The sequence below is a fragment of the Tupaia chinensis genome, unplaced genomic scaffold (assembly GCF_000334495.1).
Source record: "Tupaia chinensis unplaced genomic scaffold, TupChi_1.0 Scaffold000196_1, whole genome shotgun sequence".
Taxonomy (NCBI): Eukaryota; Metazoa; Chordata; class Mammalia; order Scandentia; family Tupaiidae; genus Tupaia; species Tupaia belangeri.
The window spans coordinates 3,948,392-3,962,056 of NW_006159671.1; the positions used below are offsets into that span (position 1 = coordinate 3,948,392).

At 39.1% G+C, this 13,665-nt stretch overlaps 1 long non-coding RNA gene across 2 annotated transcripts; it reads left to right on the forward strand.

The window, feature by feature from the left end:
- The first annotated feature begins 465 nt into the window (after nucleotides 1–465).
- LOC102500673 (uncharacterized) lies at nucleotides 466–13,432 on the forward strand. Of its 2 annotated transcripts, none has more exons than XR_334309.3 (3): nucleotides 466–583; nucleotides 8,781–8,869; nucleotides 13,164–13,432. It is a non-coding gene; the product is annotated as an uncharacterized LOC102500673 (long non-coding RNA). The 2 variants fall into 2 exon arrangements; XR_003549150.1 differs by having other exon boundaries at nucleotides 13,168–13,432.
- The last annotated feature ends 233 nt before the right edge of the window (nucleotides 13,433–13,665 follow it).

The following is a 13,665-nucleotide window of genomic DNA, read 5'->3' on the forward strand; positions in this document are numbered from 1 at the left end:
GTACACCACGTTTTCCTTTTCCTTCCAGCACTTTCCTCCACGCGGGTCTTAGCTGCACTGCAAGCCAGTCAGCCCTGGGGGGACGCTGCGGGGAGACAGCCTGCGGGGAGCTCCGCCCTGCTTGGGAGAGGTCTTGGCTTCCTGCAGGAAAGAATTCAAGAGTGAGCCCTCAGGGAGAGTGCGAGGACGGGGACAAGTGTGGCGGGAGAGGACGGAGGGCAGAGCCACCCCTCAGAGCAGCCTGAGCTGCGGAGGGCCTGCGTCCGCCAGGGCCGGTCTGGTCATGGCTTTTCGCAGAAACCCGGTAGCGGTGTTCCTGGAACCACTGTCCCTCCCATTTTCCGGCCTCCTTAGGACGGTTCCCCAGGTTGCCATGGTTATTTCTAACTGTCCCGGAGCAGGTGGGCGTGGCCTCCAACAGGCCAATGTGGGGCCGGTGGATCCAGAGTGCAAAGGTCACGCAGAGGTCATTCTGGGCGCCATCGCGGTTCCAACTGGTTCAGACCCAGCTCTCTCCGGACTTCTTGTCTGTCAACTTTTAGGTGTATGGAGTGTCCCTTGCCTCAGTTCCCTGCTGTCTCAGGTATGCTCCATACAGTGACCTTTCTTCACCCGCTTTTGTCCTTGTTTGTTTTACCTGGGACCCGCTGTATGCCACGTGGGACTGTAAAACACCTTGCAAACATTCCTTTTTATTATTATTATTATTATTTTGGCTATAGGGCTCTTTAGCTTGCCAAAGAGATACAGAGAGACAGAAGAAGCGAGAAGTCACCTCCCAGGGGAATGCCTACACCACTGTCCCTCCTCTCCCAGTCTCCTCTTGCATTTTGGGCAAGCACATCCACCCTATGTGTTTTCCAAGCCGCCAAGTCTGGGACTTGAACTGCCTACTTGGCCTGTGGGGTCCAGCTGCCTTATCCACCATGCCACCTGCTGGTCCTGAGCGTTACTTCTGCCTCATGGAATGTGCCCATAGCAGGGTGTGCCAGAGGTATTGGGCGGGGAGTGTGCAGCCCAGGCTTCCCCGTACCAGCAGAGAGCTGCAGGACCAGGGCACAAGCTGGCACAGGGTTTATGGAGAGCCAAGGACAGCGATGCGTCCGGCCAGTGGCCAGTGCTATGGCAGGCTAGCAGGGTCTCTGTCAGGGACTCCTTGAATCCTGTTTTAGATCCTTTGTTCAGTCAAAATATGTGCCCCCAGGTCTCCTCCAGCTTGCTACACTTTATCTTTGTTTTCCCATTTTTTGTTTGCTTGTTTGTTTTATTGAGCTCAGGTCTAGAAAGTGGTTATTTTGAAATGGATTGAAGTTACAAAGTAAGTAGTTCTCTGGACCCTCCTTAACCTTGTGTGTTCCTGGTATCCTAACACTTAAAGAGTATGCACACCCCTCCAAACTGAACATCACAAAATGAGAGGCCCTAACCCTACACAGTCTGCTGATTCTGTTAATTGATAAGATAATCTTTTATTGTGATCCTCAAACAATGTGTGTAGAAACTAGATCCCTGTCTTGGAGGCAAAAAATCTGTATTGACCATGTTTTATTTTTTGTTTTTTTTTTCTTTAAGAATTATTTATATAATTTCATTTATTATTATCATCACTTTTTAAAAAAATACACAATAGGGCACCAGAGCGAGAGAGAGGGAAAATGAGAAAGTAAGCCTCCAGGTCTGGGACTCAAACTATGGTCAATCATGTAGAAGTCCAGCACCCTCACCACCAAGCCACCTGCAGGCCTCTGCATTGATCTTTGATTGGCTTATGAATGCTTTGCTCTTAACATACATGACCTAACCTTGTCCTCCCTGATAGCAGGGGTCACTTACTGATTGACCATCCTTGCTACATCCCATCCTGCTCTGCTCTGTGTAAGCAAATTAATTCATGTTTCATGTTTTCCTCTACTGGACCTGTGGTACAGTCTTTGGAATTGGTAAACATTATAGGCAAGCCCTCACGGATTTGGGACTCCTGCCTTCCAGCTGGCAAAATGCTTCCCCTTTCTGATGGTGTCATTATGAATATTACCTCTGTACACCATGACGAGCCAAAAGAGCAGTGAGAATACATCAGATATGATTATGTTCGATATTTGAATACCTTCACTTCTCAAAGGCTCATTCCAGAGCATGACACTGTATTTGTGAAAAGTTAATAGATACAAATTCATATTTAATGTGATGCGTCATAGTTTATTTATTTTTTGATGCTGAAATTACTTTCACTAGACAGCATGAATTCAGTAAGATAGAAAAAGCAAACACAGCCCTTCCCCTTGAATTTCAATGGACTCGACTTCTGGTAAAACAGTGAGTTAATTATGCAAAGATGCCAGAGGTCACTAATGAATGCATTGGTAGTGCAGTAATTAATTTTTTTTTAAAAAAAAAGAAGAAAGAAAGAAAGAAAGGTCCTCTACCAGTGACAGTCAAATTCACTCACTTGGTTTGATTATAAAAGCTAAGTTTCAACAAAGTTGGACAACCATGTCGACTTTATGGGGACATTTTTCTGTCTGCAATTGTTTGCAGATGCCAAATCTCATTGACAGTTTGTAGGCTTAATTTAGGAGGCAAGTGCTTAGTCTGAAAATTAGTTAATTGCACCAGTCACTGCTCAGCAAACAGAATTCTATTAGTTCACACAAACAGGGAAGCAGAGCTGAAACACGTCCTGATCACTCTCTTGTAGGACTCCAACACTGGAAATGGCTTTACTATTATTTTAGTAAGTAGGAGTTAGAATAAGCCCTTCTCCATTTCCCTCAGCACAAAGCTTTCCTTTTGCAAAGATTACAACCAAAAGGAACCATGTGGCTCCAACTTCATTACTAAGGGATACCACAAGAGAGGCCTTTCACATGGCAGAACTGGCCAGACCAGAAAGAGTGGAATTCTCTTAGGGTCTTCAGACTCATAAAGCCATAAAATCCAAAGTGGTGCCCTTGGTTAAATTTGGTTCCTTTCATATTGGTCCTCCTTTTCTTATCTGATGAACACATGTTTGTAAATTATTTAATGTTTTACATAAGAAAACGCAAGTATTAACACTGGACCATAATTTCTTAGTTAATTGAACCATAAAAGTACAGAATCATAAGATTATGTATATTTTGTTGAACTGAAAGGTATCTTTCCAGTTATCCAATCTAAATCCTTTGCTTTAGAAAAATACAAACTGAAGCGGAGAGAGACTTGCCCCAGACTACTCCCGCCATATTGCTCTGTCTGTTCTCTGACCTCCAAGGCTCTTCAGTTCCCTCTGCACCTCAGCCACGCGGTTCTGTGTATCCAGAGCTCACTGTTTCTTCACCATCACTTCATAATCTAGCCCATCTCGTATCTTCTTTTAAATAAATCTTTTTATACGTTCTCTCTAATGCCTGTAGCATACAATCCTGCCTCACTTTATATCCCTCCGCCCATGCTATCTAACCTTCAGGATCTAAGATGGATTTATTTTATTATTATATGGGGACTTGCCTTAACGCTCCCTCTCTCTCCTGTTTTGTTTTGTTTTTGTTCTTGTTTTTGAGAGTTCTTTGCCTTAGGTCATGTGTGCTCACCAGAGAGTGAGAGGGAAAGTGAGACATTACTGTCCTCCCCACCCCCGAAATGGGGGGGAGGTGAGAGGGGTTGGGGGGAGGGAGGGAGGGGCAATGGCCATGCTGCAATCCCTTCTCTCCATTATGCCTCCCAGAATGAGTTTGAAGCCACTGGGTCAGGGATGAGAACTGCAGTTGGCCTGATGGAGTCCAGTGACTAGGCTGCGATTTCCCTAATGATAGAAAATTATTTGACTTATTTTTTATATTCTCTATTGTATCCAATAGAACATCCTGATATTTGAAACAATAGGCAAATAAGTGTGGTAGAATTTTTCTTTGGGGCAATATTTTAAATCATGTCCCTGACTTTCAATGTCATATAGTTATTATTTTTTCTCCTTAATTATTTCCATATAATGCCTTGGTACAATGAAATAGACTCAGATTTGATTATATTTAAAAACAGATCACAAATCCTCTCCTTGGCTAAAATGACAAACATAAATGAAAAGCAAAGCAACTTGCTATTTTTCAAAGCTACATATTACACTGTTTTAAAAAATATCTTACTTCTCCATTGCGAAAGAAAAATTGTAATGGATGAGTTAAACAGATTATAATTCATCATTATTACATAGAGGTGAAATATAAGGCAGGAAACTTCTTATACAATGGCTACAGTAAGCTAAAGGGAAAATAGTAGAGAGACTGGTCAAGATGGTTTGGCCACTTGTATTTGCTCAGTGGCTCTTAACTAAGTTGAACGCCTGCACCATCAGTCCGCCCATCTGTAAGAGAAGGGCAGTATCGTTTTGATGATTACATTTTAGAGTACTGACAGGCAAGTGTTTGAGGAAGATGTTCCTGGGTTGTAAAACTGCTGAAGTATAGAGACAAACTTTACATCTCCAAGTGGAAGAGGAAAATTTATAATGGCAAGTTTTCTAATGTAAATGCTCTGAATAAAGCAATTCTGAAACCTCGACTTCTCCAAGGCTTAGTCAAGCTGATGGGAATGTCAAGGTCCTCCTGGTCCCATCTAGTTTATTATACTCACTATGATTCTGTATCCTTTAAGATGCTAGGACTGCAAGTAATATAAAGTATATCAAAATGCCTTTTTAATAAGGCATGTTACTACTTTATTTAAAAAATAATCGCTTAGTCAGTGTGGTTCCAGGTCTGGTTAACGGAGACACTCAATGACAGCATTAAAAACTCCATTTACTGCCAATGTCCTACACTGCCCTTGCCTCCATACATGCCGCAAATCTGAAACTAATTTTTAGGCACTCTTTACAAGAAACCGCTATATGCCAGCAAAAGCTACTCTATTAATCAGCTTCTAGGAAAATCGTCTCACACTTCGTTGGCTAGAACTTTATCATATGCTGCTTCTCAATCTTCTGAATTGATAGCATCATCAAGATTTACTACTGAATTCTTTGAGGGAAGAGTAGATAAATATTTTTGTATGAAAAAAAGAGTAGAAATGAATATTGGTAGAAATGACTATTGGAACTTAATTCTCTATATTTTTTTCCGTTGGTTTTTTTGTCTTTTCTGCGTAGGCTGTCGAAACTTCTCCAGAAACTGACAGTTCCACCCTCTTTCCAGTCAATATATTTTTATTCTTTATTTGTATTACCACCTGCTTATATCTTTCCTTCAATGTTGATTAGAGATTCTGGGATTTCTCTTTTCTTTCCTTGCCTCAAAGTGAACGTTTTGGCTTTGAAGTTTACATGGCTTTGTTAGATATTCTTAACAAGTTAAGGTAGTTCTCTTTTTGTGTGGTGAGAATCTTTATTATGAACCTAAATATAGATAAATTTTTATGTATTTTACTAACTTCTTTTTTAAGTTACAAAACACAGGCAACCAACATTCATGTAATTATAACCTAGATGAAGAGGATATTAATATTCTCCCAACTGTGTGTTCTTTTTGAGTCACTTTCTCTTCTCCCACTCTGTGTATAAAAAAAAAAAAGTGAACAATATCCTGTTCTACAGCCATGAAGCAATAATGCCTACATTTAAGCTTTATATAAACGGGAACATACCAGAGGTGCTCTTTAACTTTCAGATTATATTTATGATGTCCACGTTGTTATGTGTACTTGCCATTATTCCAGTAACACTGATAAGTAACATTTAATAATTTGAAACTATATATTTGTTCCTTCCAATTCAAAGGAACATTAGCATTTTATTCCACTTTTTCTTTATCGTGAGTAGTGTTCCTCTGAATATCTTGTACTTTTATCATGAGAACACATATGCACTTACGTTGGATACATATTTAAGAAAGGAATTGTTGGACTAGTCGGTGGTGTGGTTAAAGACACCTGGATCTCACATGAGCATCTGCAGAGTTCGAGTCCCAGATCAGGCAGCTTGAAAAATATGCTGGATATGTGTGAATACATACATGCCCCAATCCCTAAGGAGGAAAAAATGAGCAAGAAGGGATTATGGCATGATCATGCCCCATGGGGGAGGAATGCATTCTCATTCCTCTTTTCTCTCTCTCTCTCTGGCAAGTACATATGCCCTCTGGTAAATGAAGAAGAAAGAAGAAGAATTGTTGATACATAACGAATGCATGGTTTCAGCTTTAGGAGACATTGCCAAATGGTTTTCCAAAGGGGCTTTACCTCCTTACTCACTGACTATGAGAGTAAAGATTGCTCTATATTTTCATATAAATTAATTTCTACCTATCTTTCATTTTAGCCCTTCTATTGATCCTGCAGTGTCTTGAGTTGTCTTTTAATTTACCTTTTACTGATGACTAAGGTTTTATTGGCAAATTGTACATCATCGTTTGTGACATGCTATTCAAAATGTTAACCATATTTTGGTTGATTTGTGTACAACTTTTCAGTTGATGTAAAAGGTTGTTTTCTATTCCATGCACAATTCTTTGAAGAACGTATGTACACCAAATATATTCATCATTTCTATGGCTTGCTTTTTATTTATTTAATGGTATTTTTAAAAATGAACTTAAAGGGCACATAATCTAATTTACTGTTTCTCCCTCTGTTAGGACTTTTTAAATCCTCTATAGAAAACTTTTCTCTATACCAAATTTTGAAGATATCCTTCTATCTTTTATAGTTTTAAAATTTTTAAATCTACTTTTGGCATTTAGATTTATAGTCCCTCTGTTATTGATTTTTGTTTATGACATTGCATTTGTTTTCTGTGACTCTTATAACAAATTGCCACAAACTTAGTAGCTTAAAACAACACAAAGTTATTACTTTACTGTTTTGTAGGTCAGAAGTCTAGCACAGGCTTCTTACCCTTTCCATCTTCAAGGACAAAAAAAGCAAACTAAGTCTTTTTTCATATGCTTTTACACTGACCTCTTCTCCCCTATTCTTCTTTAAGGAAATTTGTATTTATATGGGGACCATTAAGATAATATAGAATATGCTCTCTGTTTTAAACTGTCTTAATTTCCTATGCAGCCGTAATATGTAAGGTAACATGTTCTTAGGCCCCAGGGCTTAGGGCATAAGCATCTCTGCGTGGCAGCTTCCTGCCTCCCTATAGACATGAAGCTGAGTTTAAGTTTTATGTTTTGTTTTTCTATTAAATTGACCCTGTATCACCCGTTCAAGGTCCACTCCACTATAGTGTCCTAAAGTATCTGGGTCTGCTTCGGAACTTTCTTTTCTGTTCCAGCTGTCTATTGTGTTGATACCACATTGCCTTTATTCTCATTTTAATATTTTTTGATATTTGTAATTCTAAAACTAAATTATTTCCCCTCAAGATAGCCTTGGCTGGGGCCAACAGGTGGTGTGGCGTTTAAGGCACTGGACTTCCACATGTCCGAGTGCAGTTCGAGCCCCAAACCCAGTGGCTTGAAGCTCATGCTGGATGCGTGTGTGTGCCCAAAATTCAAAGTGGAGAATGGAGAAGGGATTGTAGCCTGGCCATCCCTCCTGGGGTGATTTCTTTCTTTCTGTGTGGCTCTCTGACAAGCACATGCTCCCTATAACAAAAATCTCTCTCTGAAGAAAGAAAAAAAAAGAAAAGATTGCCTTGGCTAATCTTGACCTTTTGAGTTATTAGAAATATTGGGGTAGCCAGTGATATGGTGGTTAAGGTGACTGGATCCAACATGGTCAACTGTGAGGTCCAAGGTATGACCTGGTGGCTTGAAAAATACATTGCATGCGTGTGTGTTCATGCCCAGAATCCCAAAAGGAGAAATGGGGGAGATGGGATTACAGTGTGGCCATCCTCTATAGGGGTTGATTTCTTTCTTTCTCTTTCTGTATCTCTCTAGTGAGTATACATCCTTCAACAAATTTTTAAAAAGGAAGAAGAAAAGAAAAAGACAAGTATTTTAGAATGACATTGTTAATTTTTACTCTGATTTTGGTTTGGATTGCATTAAATTTGAGGAAAAGCTGATATCTTCTGTATAGTTCTTAAATATTTAAAGCTTTTATACCATTCCTTAATAAAGTTCTGAATTTCTTCAGTTTAATCTTGTTTTTATTCTTAGCTTTAGGTATCTATAAAAATTGTAGATTTATTCATAGCTGTTGGGTTGTCTGAAAAGTCATGACCTATTTTGTTTGTGTTTTTCTGTGCAAAAATGCCTTGCGACTTTTCCGACGAACCGATATTTGATGTTTTATAAAGCTACTTTAAATTTTTTCTTTAGTCATGATTGATTGCCTGCCCACTTATGTGAGAGAGACAAAGATGAGCACTCTTCACAGTGTATGGACACACTGCAAATCCCTTCCTCCAGTCCACAGCTTGTGAATGGTGGGCACCATTGCCTGGCCGGTTTCAGGCTGATGGGGCTGGGATTAAATCCACAACGGCCACATGGGATCTACCTTCTTTTGAATAGTGTTTGCTGTCCTGTCATGGAATCAACCCAGTGCTACTTTAAAATATGCCTTCATTTTTCAAATTTTCATTTCTATCTGTACTGAAACACAAAATGAAATAGATTTTTTTATATGGGGCTTTTATTAGATTACCATATTATATGAATTTTTCAGTTTGTAGCTCATCTTTAGACCATCAAAACCCTGCCTACTTTTGAGAAGTCTTGAGTTTTCCTTTATAGGTGTTTACCTTAGGAAGTATGAAAAACCAGTGAATTTCATAACTGGGTATTTGAGAAGCCAATCAATGTTCTAATATTTCCACCAAAAGCTCTGCTAAACTGTCTTCCTCTTATTAGATTTCTTATGTCCAAGGAAAACCTGAGTTCTCAGCCTCCTATTCAAGCCCAGAGTAAACAAATACTCAGGAGAAGAATGACTTCAAAAGGTCAGTGGATTTCTGCAGCACATCCTTCTGCAGAATATTAGCTCTTAGTATTTCAGTTTAGTAATTCAGTGGCTCTCTCATGCTTCTGAACAAGAGGCATTTTGGATTTTATGTTGCTTTTATAGTCTTTTATATATTGCTGTTAATCCTATATTGAAGTGTACATCATATGTTGGAATTTCTCTGATTGTGTACTAATGTATTGAAAAAGGGCATGTGGTCAGTCCTGTGGCCTGGTGGTTAAGGGAGCTGCATCCCACACTGTATACTATACAGTTCAAGTCCCAGTTGCAGCAGCTGGAAAAACACAACAGATGTGTGTGTATGCCCCTGATCCTAACAGGATGAAGAAATAGAGGAAAAGGATTGCATCATGACCACACTGCTTTTGGGAAAGGGTGCTTTCCTTGTCTCCTTCCCTTTCTCTATCTCTGTGTCTCTGGTTTGTGCATGTGCCTTTAACATTTTTAAAGAAAGAAAAAGAGCAGATGACTCATCTTCCTTAATCTAGAGTTTATAATGTTAAATGCTTTTCTTAACCTAATTAGCTAGCATTCATTTTTTAAGAAAGAGATTTTTGCTATAGGAAGTATACACTCCTCGGAGAGACAGAGACAGAAATTGAGAAATTATCCCCACCCCTCATTCCCCAGGGAAGAAGGCCACGTTGCAGTCCCTTCTCCACTGTTCTCCTTTTGGGGTTTTGGCCATGCATACGTATGTACCCAATGTGAGTTTTAAGCCTCCAGGTGTGGGACTTGAACTGTGGTTGGCCTTGTGGGAGTCCAGTATCTTAACCACTATGCCACCCTCTGGGCCTGAGTTAGTATTAATTTTTAGTAGAATTTATCATTTTATTTCATCTACACTTACTAGTTTATCTTTTAATTATCTTTTAACTTGGTTCACCAAGGGCTGGCCTTATGTCCTAGTGGTTAAGAAAGCTAGATCCCACATGGGCAGCCACAATTCAAATCCAAGCCCTGGAAGTCTGAAAAACATGCCTGGTGCAGGTGTGTTCGTGCCCAGAACGTCAACAGGATGGAGAAATGGAGGAGAAGGATTTGTGATATGATCATACCCCACTGGGGAATACTTTCTCCCCCTCCTCCATTTGTCTCTCTATCTGTCTCTGTATCTCTCTGGTGAGCACATATGCCCTCGGCAATTAAAAACAAAACAAAGATTATTTTCGTTTGACAATTTTAAGCTACTTTTGTTTCAAATGTGAATATTCACATTTATAAATTTAACTTTAATTACCACTTAGGTATATATCAAAATATTAAAATATAGTATTTTCCTTATTTACAGCAGTAAACATTTTAATATAAAATTTGATTTTTTTACTTGTGTGATATTTAGATGTATGTTTATAATTTGAAAATATACTGAGTTTTTGAGGTGTGATCTTAAAACTGAATTCTAATATAATTGCATCGTGGTTAAAAATATGACTTATATAATACAAACATGACTTATATAATATAAACTCTTTGAAGTCTTTTCTTTAATAATTATTTTATATTTCTTTCTTTCTTTCTTTCTTTCTTTCTTTCTTTCTTTCTTTCTTTCTTTCTTTCTTTCTTTTAACTAGAGAGAGACAGAGAGAGACAGAGAGAGAGAATGAGAGAGAGAAAGCCACCAGATCCAGGACTTAAATTGTGGTCAGCTGTGTGGGAGTACAGCACCCTTAACCACCATGCCACCTGCCAGCCCCAAACTCTTCAAAGTCTTAAAATTTGCTTTTGATCTAATACTTGGCTAATGTTAAAATATATCCCTTGTGTGCTTGGCAAAAATATGTACTCTACATTTTGGATACAAATTCTATGTATTTTCAGAAGATCAGTTTTTCAAATACCGCTTGGTTTTTAAATCTCATATATCCTACTGTTTGTTACTCCAGAAGGCTGATTGTTTTTCCTCCCACAGGTATTTTCTTTTTAAAATTTATTTTGTGGGCTTATGTTCATCAGCATTTTCATAGTGAGAATTTACAAATGTAAGATCTGGCCTGAGGGTTTATTTCTCCACATGGGCTTCAGACTGATTACTGCCAGAATCCAGTGTTAAATCAACCTGGTCTCAGATTTTCCATACAATTCTTTGTTTCACTTCCTATCTTTTCTTCTGGAACATATTACCTTCTATCTTAGCAACTTTAAATAGCAACTATTTATTATACTTTGTTATGATAACATTTATTTATTTTTGTTGTATTGGGTCTTCCTTTTGGGTCAGAAATTCAGGAGTGATCTACCGAGGTGATTCTAGCTTAGAGTGTCTCAGGAGGTTACGGTCAAACTATTGGTCAAAGATTTAGTAGTCAGAAGGCCTAAGTGGGGCTGGATCCACTTTCAAGATGATTTACTTGCATGGCTGAGAACAGAAGGCCTCAAGCCTCGTTCTTCATTAGCAGATGGTTCAGTTTTCCCATGGGGATGTCCGATGTTGTTTCAGTCTGTTTCCATAAGGATGTCAGATGTGTCCTTACAACATGGCAGGGGATTCCCCCAGAGGGAGTTACTTAAAAGAGAGAAAACAAGGGGCAAGTTGCGGTGTATTTTGTGACCTTGTCCCAAATGCCACACGCTGCACTTCTGCCAATTACACTGTTAGGAATGAGTCACTCTGTCTATCCTACATTAGGATGAGGAGAATTTACCTCAACTTCTGATCAAAGGAGGACTCATAGCTCAAGGACATATTTGAATCTACCACAACAACTTTTACATAATGCGCACAGACTGTAGACACAGCTCTGATGACTAATTACAGGAAGCATTGTGTATTATGTCTTTAGGGAAACATGTTTTTCCCGCTCAGTTTCAAGGCTCAGACCATCTATCTTTTTCTCCCATGTTAGAGCTCTGAGTATTTTATTTCTTCACTGTTTTCAACGAGCCTTCACAGATGTGGCTGTATGAGTGTCAGTTCCAAATCTTCTTTAAATCCAAGACCATGACTCATTGTCTCCACGTAGCCAGGAAAACTGAAATCACTTAGTTGCTAAGATTACCACAGGGATTGAGGACCCCATGTGCTTTTGCACTGTATTTTAGCCTCTTCTTTTATTTTATCCCTGGGAATTTTCTTGCTTTCTTAAAAACACAATATGAACTTATAGGTATGTTTACTTCATATCATCCTGAACTTGTAGAATTTTTGTTTTAATAAGGTGTTAAGAGGATGATCACGGGAGACCAGCAGATAGTGTAATGGCTATGTTGCTGGACTCCCATGTAGTTGATCATGGTTCGAGTCCCGGACCTGGTGGCTTAAACTCACGCCAGGAGCGTGTGCATGCGTGCCCAAGATCCTGAGAGGAGAATGGAGGAGAAGGGATTGCGACGTGGCCATCCCCTCTGGGGGGTGATTTCTCACTTTCTGTCTCTCCCTCTCTCTCTCTGTCTTTCTTGCGAGCGCACGTGCTCTATAGCAAAAAACCTCGGGAAGAAAAAAAATAAAAAAAGAATGATCACTTCACTTCAAGAAGTGAAAATCTCCGATGCTGGAATTACAATGCAGACATACATGGAATATCGCTGGAAAATGAAAATGCAAGCTGCCAGGTCCGAGACTAGATCTGCAGTCGGCCATGTGGGAGTCCAGCACTCTTTTCCGCCTAGGTGGTTTCATTCCTAGGTACAACCAACTCATTAAAACCCTTGGTTACTGCAATGGTAATAATGGTCATCAACCAGGAATATCTGTACATCTTTCCAAGATTATTTCTCTCCTGTTCTCTCTTCTGTGAAGTATGCTACCTTTGGTGATGTATCTGTTACTGGCTGCATACTTCTGGAAGTTTGCTATTGAGCCTTAATTTGTCCATCCTGTACCCACAAAACATTGTAGGTTTTCTTTTCAACAAATTTTACTCCCTTACAAAGAGAAATCCTAATGAAAGCTGATAATATAATTTCTATTTATACAACCCCATGAATTTCAGCTATTTATTAATTCGTTTTTCTAGTTGTTGTCTTTCAGACAATAAAATGTTATTTTTTTCACCATTTAGCAAGACATGTGTGACTTCAGGGGTTTCTGCATTACCGGTTGTTCCAGCTTTGAGTATAAGATAACTGGGGCAAAACAGCGACTCACAAAAATAAAAACAGTACACTCACTAGCTTGTTCCTTGGCTCCCAAGGTCCCTAGCTAGTTGGCCTTTTTTTTTTTTTTTTGCCAATTTTTAGAGTCTTTAGTGTACTTAGTGGAAAAACAGGTCTTATTCCTCTTTTTCAGGATCATGAATAGTCAACTAAATTATGCATAATCTCTCTCCCAGGTAGGTCTTAGGTTCTCGAGATCTGATAGCGCATCATGGCACCTGAGTGCATGGCTGTGGTGGAGACCTATGGGATTTTCACTGTCTCAATTCATCCTGTGGGGACTGTTGGCAAAGATGATCCTCTGAACTCCTTTCTCTGGTACTGGCTATTGTTTTTCTGATGAGGGGCAGATACTTGACCAAATAGCTAGGCTGCATATGGTGTGTGAATCCTCTTTCAAGTCTTCCTGCAGCAGGTACTGTCTCTGCCTACCTTTTCATGTCCTTTGTTTTATTCTCCTCTACTGTAACTGACTAAATTGGTTTCTTCTTTGTCATCAAATAATAAGTAATCTAAGTCTTTTTACAAGCAAAATGATAGTGATTGAATGTTTAAAAAATAATTGGAATAATAATAATGAAAATCTGGAAAAAAAATGAAAAGCTATTGGATGATGATGATATTGATTTTAATGTCTCTGTTATTGGCTGATATGCATGGTATTCCTTCTGGAGAAAG